Source organism: Nicotiana tabacum, chromosome 22 (genome assembly GCF_000715075.1).
Source record: "Nicotiana tabacum cultivar K326 chromosome 22, ASM71507v2, whole genome shotgun sequence".
NCBI classification, from domain to species: Eukaryota; Viridiplantae; Streptophyta; class Magnoliopsida; order Solanales; family Solanaceae; genus Nicotiana; species Nicotiana tabacum.
In genome coordinates this window covers 110,057,422-110,064,113 of record NC_134101.1, presented here as the reverse complement: position 1 = coordinate 110,064,113, position 6,692 = coordinate 110,057,422, and the positions used below count along the sequence as shown (strand labels likewise).

Genomic DNA, 6,692 nt, shown 5'->3' with positions numbered 1-6,692 from the left:
CATGTCACTATTACCTCGCCGAGGTTAGTTATCATACTTGCTGAGTACATGGTGTCGGTTGTACTCATACTACACTTCTTCACCTTGCGTGCAGATCTTGAAGCTGAGTTTGTTGTGGATGACAAGAGCTGGCATTGAAGATGTACCTGCTTTCTAGATATACCTACCACTTTTTCTTGGTAGTTTTGGATTCGTACTCTGTTTATATATGTCCCAAACAGATGTTGTATTTATATTTGCACTAGCTTTGTAAAGTTAAATCTTAGTGGCTCATGACTTGTACTACGAAACCTTGGTTACATACTATTTTCATTAGAATTATGTAACTGTTGTTTGGCTTACCTAGTGGGTTCGGTTAGATGACATCACGACTAATAGATTTTGGGTCATGAAGAGTTAGTATTAGAGCCCTAGGTTCATAAGTTCTATGAGTCATGAGCAACTGTCTAGTAGAGTCTTGTGGATCAGTATGATGATGTCCATACTTATTTTCGAAAGGCTACATGACATTTAGGAAGCTTCCCCTCTTTCTTTCTTTAACGTGCGACTTTATTTAAGCTTGAAGCGTATATCTTTGATTTCTTTCCATTCACCCGTATGTGATGTTGAGCACTCGGTATTGGCTATGCACCAACAACTTATGATGTCATGGATGAGGTGCGAGATGTGTTTTTACTGTTGTGGAGCTAGGTCAGTCTGGAAGACTTGAGGCCAGGATCATATTGCAGCTTAGGCTCGGTAGTTTTAGCTGGGTGAGTATGTGAATTTAGATTTATATGTTCGGTAGAGTCCCTAGGAATGTGATTGATGGCTCAGTGTCTTGCGAGATAGCTATATGATGAGTATTATGTTACTGCAGGCTATTCTTAGATACTTTGGCACTACTAGAAATTACACCTATTGCATCGGTTATTTAGCAACAGTTATGTAACCCTTGCAATAGATGGTCTATTGCAAGGGTTACAATTGTCGCAATAGCCTCTTAGGCCTATTAAGACAATACTAAAATGAAACCATCACAGTAGTACAATAACCGTTGCCACATAAATATCTATGGAGACATATTGGTAAAATAACTCTGTGGGGACAGTTCTTTCTAAAAAAAATATTATTAGGACAAATTAGTTTCCCTCCAATATTTCACTAAACTCGCAAATGCTATCATTTTTATAATTAAAAAGTAATACCAAAAATTAAAGTATACATATCAAAACAGGGTCTTCTTACTCCTTTCTGACTTTCTTGATCTTCATGCGATAAAACCCTCCTCAGCGAATTGAAGCCTTCTTCAAACCCACATCCAGCGAAGGAATTGTTCGACCAAGTATATTGTTGTTCTCTACCACAAAAGGTATGCATGATTCTCTCTCCTCCATGGCTTAAAACTTCTCTGTCTCTAGATTTACCATTCAAGGGTTTTTGGAAAAGCTTACAAAATACACAAATGGATTTCTATGAAGTCATTATGTTTTGTTCTAATTTATGTTTGATGTTTAAATTTAGCGTGGTTTAAAACTTTTATCTCAAATTTGGTGAAAATTTGAGAACTCCGTCAAAAGTTTTGTGATAAAAAAATTAAAGAAGATTGCTCAAAATTTGGGGTTTTAGTAAAATTGGTGTTTTAGAAGCTGGGTTTCAATTCTTTGAGCCAAATGTTTATTCAAAGTTTTAAATATTTAGTTTATTGCTGTTTGGAAGGAAATTAAAATGAGAAATACCCTTCGAAGCTCCATCGTTGAGGTCGACAAAGTTCAAAAACTTGAATAGAGACATTCAAAAGCTGGAGAGTTAGAGAAAATTGTTGTTTATATCTTGAGGTTTCACTTTTTTGGTTGGTTTGTTGATGGTTTTGCTCTTGTGATCTAAAATGGTTGTTGAGGGGTATGTTGAGAATGAGAAACTGATGGTTCAGTTTGTGGAATTGTCTGTTTTTTTCTCTTTGCAACTGTTCTGCCTTTTGCAACTGTTCAATCTCTTAGTTTTTCTTTTAATCTGTTTTTCCTTTTTTTTTTGTTTTTTGGTTTGAATTGATGGAGATTTAATTAATGAAAGCATAGCATAGAATTACAGAAGTAAATGTTTAAACATACTGAAATCTTACAAATGCTCCAAGAGTCACAGTGAAGTACATAACCAAAACCAATTTAGAGATTTTAGAATGTTGGTGGTGTGAAACAGGATTTCTAATACTTGACAAGAACAACCAACAGAAACATTTCATTATGCCGTTCAACCGTTCTTTTTAGGAGTAATGATAAATTGTGCAAGCTCTCACGTAAGAAACACATTTGTCATTCATTCATATCACTAATGGTGTTGGAATTCCTTAAGCTCTCACGACCTGGATAATTGTGCAAGCTCTCATGTATATTTCCAACAAATATACAAACACTAATGCATCTACTTCATTGACCAGGGACACCCCTAATTCTGACTTGTATCCTTCCAATGACTTTGACATGCCTAATTACTACCTAAAATTGAAAATCCAAATGTTCTCTTTCCTTCCAATAATTGAGACATGAAAGGCCTAAATTTTATTTTATGGCTAAATTGTTATTAGTCGCCCTTCTTGGATGAAATTTTCTAACATGCTTGTCTACTACTGAGTACTAAGTAGTGTTATTTGCTGCATAATACAATTTTATAAGACTGTGCGAAGGATCCATTCTGACAATTTGGAAAAATGCATAAGCTTCACATACATAATGGTCTCAAAAAATGGTCTTGCTTCCATTGCATCCAGATATTCAGTTTAGCATTGGTCTTTGGAGTGTCATTTGGATGTGTGCTTTTGCAAATACCATCATCTGTAGCAAAGTTGTAGCAAATGATAGTGTACTTCTTTTTTCTTTTATGCCAACTTTGCAAGCACGGGCTTCTGTTATTCAGCTTGCTCACTTTTTGTTTGGTGGGGTGGTAGGCATCTGCGTTTCTTAAAATCTATTTGCAGGTATTTTGTTTTGAGTTTTGTTGGAAATTTAGTAAAAGAAAAAAGAAGCAGACTAACTTTTACTACAACTAGTTTTTTATCATCCGAATTGGCTTTTCAGGTTCTAAACTTAGAGGAGTCGCTATCAATTCAGGTAACTTGACGTTATCTACATGGATCTTATTTCTTATTCTTGAAAATTCTCATATGTTTTCCTTGATATATTTTGTGGCTTACTAGTTTGGCTATGTCAAATTATTGGTGAAAGGTATATGTGTATAGGTTGTAATTCGTACTTCGTAAATTGTCTTACTTTTTTGGTAAAAATATGTGGAAATGTTGTAGTTTTTATATGGTACTTGCATTAAGTTGATTGTAAAAGATGCATAAATTATTGTTGTTTGTATATAGAAATGAGGGACAATTGTTTTTGTTTTTATAAGTTGTTTGGCAATTTTTATAAAATCTTCCTACTGAAAGGTCCCTTTTAGATGCTTGTGGTCGAGTATATGTCCCCAATATTACCAGTATATTTCTATGTGTAAAATTGAAACCTAAAACATGATCTTTTCTCCCTCATGTCTGTAAGCACGTGATTTTTGCTTTACGAGCAATCGCTCCAAAAGAAAATAAAAATAGTGACAAATGATTTCGCGGTACAATTCTTCGAGTTTTCCGTGACATGTGTTGTTAGTCATTTATGGGTCTGTCCGTTTTGCATCTAGGCATTATCAAACAAAAATACAAAAAATGCCTGTCGTTAAAAGAAAATTCAAAAATGTGTATGTGTGCATCGTTCATTCTCAGCTGTGAGCTAACCATTTTTATTTTTATTTTATTTGTTCATTTTTGTGTTTATCGTTGTGGGTATCACTCAATATGTGTGTAGGTTTATTTTAATTTTTACATTGTTTTAGGAATTTTTGTTTAATTTGAAAAAAAAAAGAAAAAAAAAGAAAGAAAGCAAAAGAGTGAAGGAAAATCGGTTTGGGCCCAAAGAAATAAAACAATGCAGGCCCAAACAGACACTCGAGTCCAGTCCAAAACCGGCTGCCCAAGCAGCAATTCAAACGACGCCGTATAAGGGCGTTCGATCTGAGCCATCCGTCCAGGCCAATCCAACGGCTCAGGACCCCTTTCAACGACCCGTTTTCAAACCCGACCCAATAACCAGTCTGACCCAACCCCCCACTTAAACCAAACGACCTCGTTTAACTACCAAACGACCCCGTCTCATTTCTCAGGATCAGATCTAAGCCGTTGAGATCATCTGATCTAACGGCTCAGATCCAATCAGCCTCCCCGTATATAAGCCTCCTATCGTACCCCGCACCCCCTATACCAACCCCACCCTTCATCGTCCCCAAACCCAAATCTGAAACCCCCCGAACCCTAGCAGCCGCCCCAGTATCCCTCGCCATTAAAGCCGGCGGCATGAACGCCGCTGACCGCCTCCTGAACACCCTAGGACCACCTCACTGTCCTGAACACGAATCCACTAACCACGAGCCTCGAATCACTTTCGTTCGTCTCGAATCTTCATTTGAAGATTTGAGTCGAACCCGGATCTATGCCAAACCATCCCATCTTCATACCAGACACTCCCCTGACCTTCCTCGTGACCAAACCAAACTTGGTTTGGTCCGAATCTACCCACAACTCCCTAAAAATCAGATCTGGAAATCCAGACTTTAGAACACATGCACCTGGGGAATCCGGCCGGTTTGGACATGGGTTTGAGGTCTAATAGACCTTAATCAAGGTGTTCTCATGTGAGAACACCCTGATTAAAGTTTGTTCGGCCTCAAAAGTTCGAAGTTGAATCAGATTTGGGTCTGTTTGATTTAAACATTTTCGGTAAGTTTTCCTTTCTTTTGTGTTAGTTTTGATTAAGTGGTCAGCATGTTTCGTTATGTTTGTTTGTTATTTTTTGTTATTTTTCATTCGGATTTCTTCCATCTCTGGTAAAGGCCTTTTTATTTGGCCAATTGTCTTCTGTTTGTGTTCTGAATATACCCTGTGATATACGTGCTCATCAATTAGATTAATCGTCAAGCGAGTATAATTCATATAAGTTCCCAGTGTTTGAACAAATTTGTCTTAAGCCATTCGGGACTCTATACGTGTTGTTTATATGAACGATTGATTGTTATGTGTTACGATTAATATAGTCGAGTCGATATATGTCGTCAATTAGTTTCAATCGTTAATGGTAACAACTTGATTCGTATTGCTTATTTCTGCTGTGATCGTATTTGAGTCTCATTAGGAACTGAATTGTATTGCCTGTTGATTTTGTTCAAATTGAATTAAAGAACATCTAGGGGAAAGGTTATAATGGCAGATTCAGATTTTGGTTTTAAAACACAAATGCCATTTGGTTTGGACCGTGGGCAGCATGTGTATGGTTAGCTTTAAGGGATTAAAATAATTGGACAGCATGTGCTGTCAGATTATATTCCTACTGCCCATGCTTTGGTTAAATAAACAAGTGATCAGTACACTTTAACAACCAAAAAGAGAGAGGGGCTGTCAGGGATTTCATGGGAGCTTGGTTATTTAAAACAAGTGAGTGGAAAAACAACGAAGGGGGGGCAATTTTGAGTTGTAAAACAGACTGTAAAGTGTTAAGGTTAGGCTATAAAAGAGGAGACCTTCCATTAGAAAAGGAGTTCATTTTCGAGTCTTGAGGGATTCTGTGAGTAAGAAAACTGGAAAAGGAAAAAACAGGAATAAATTTCAGAACATTGTGAATGAGTATTGTCTAGAAGAAACTGTGTAAGAGTCCAGTTTGATCAGGTTGTCTTTGTGGCTTTGCTTTTCTGTCGTTTGCCAAGCTTTCTTATGGTCATCGGATTTCTGTTGCTGTTACATTCAACATTCTGGGCTGTTATTTCCTACTCTGTTTTTCTGGGATTGTTTATTTGTTGCTCGACTCCTTGCTGAGCTTCATCATTGTTGGCTGGTCGTTGTTGCTGTGTGGTTGCTGTGAATCTGCTGCGCTGTTGTTTACTGCATACTGCCCAGCTGATCATCCCTTTCTTCTTTGTCCTCTATACCAGGTACACAACCAATGCACTGTCAAGAAATGTGATTGAAAAATGAGTATGAATGCAAAAATGAAGAATCTTGAAGGATGACTCTTGCACATAGATTGTTATATTAAATATTCATGTAATGTGTAATAGTTTTTTTACATCTTGTTCTGGGTATTAGAGACAGTCTTCATGCCTATAAATGTCAATGTATGGTAGTTGAATGCTAGAATGTGCATATAGGTTGATGATGAGAGTATGCCCAAGGCAGTAGGTGGTATCTCCTATTTAGTTCAATGGTACAGTATGAGCTTGTGATATAGTCCAAGCATGAAATCCGTATACTGTAAATAGGTTCTTTCCGTTCTAATAAATCGCCATGTATAACCCTTAAGATCATGTTTTAAGATAAAGATCACAAATTCAGGGCCTCAACCTCATAAAGGTCGGGCCCAGGTCTGGCCTTTCACGCATGGGCTGGATTGGGCCCATGATTATTTGTTCGGCTGATTGCACATGCAGCTTCATTTCTGATTTTCAAGCTTTTCTGAATGTTGCTACGAACAATTCGCAAACATGTAATTAATTAGGGCTATCTACTGCTTTCAATTGATAGAGACGAACACGACAAGAAACGTAGTTGCTATAGGATATCCTTTTAAAAATAAGAATGAGATGAGCTTCGCCGAATAAAAAATATAAATTGCGGGGCCCTCAGTAAATAT

General features: G+C 37.1%; 1 long non-coding RNA gene across 1 annotated transcript; it reads left to right on the top strand.

The window, feature by feature from the left end:
• The first annotated feature begins 1,123 nt into the window (after window positions 1-1,123).
• LOC142176458 (uncharacterized) lies at window positions 1,124-6,361 on the top strand. The gene is made up of 2 exons (XR_012705081.1): window positions 1,124-3,086; window positions 5,995-6,361. It is a non-coding gene; the product is annotated as an uncharacterized LOC142176458 (long non-coding RNA).
• The last annotated feature ends 331 nt before the right edge of the window (window positions 6,362-6,692 follow it).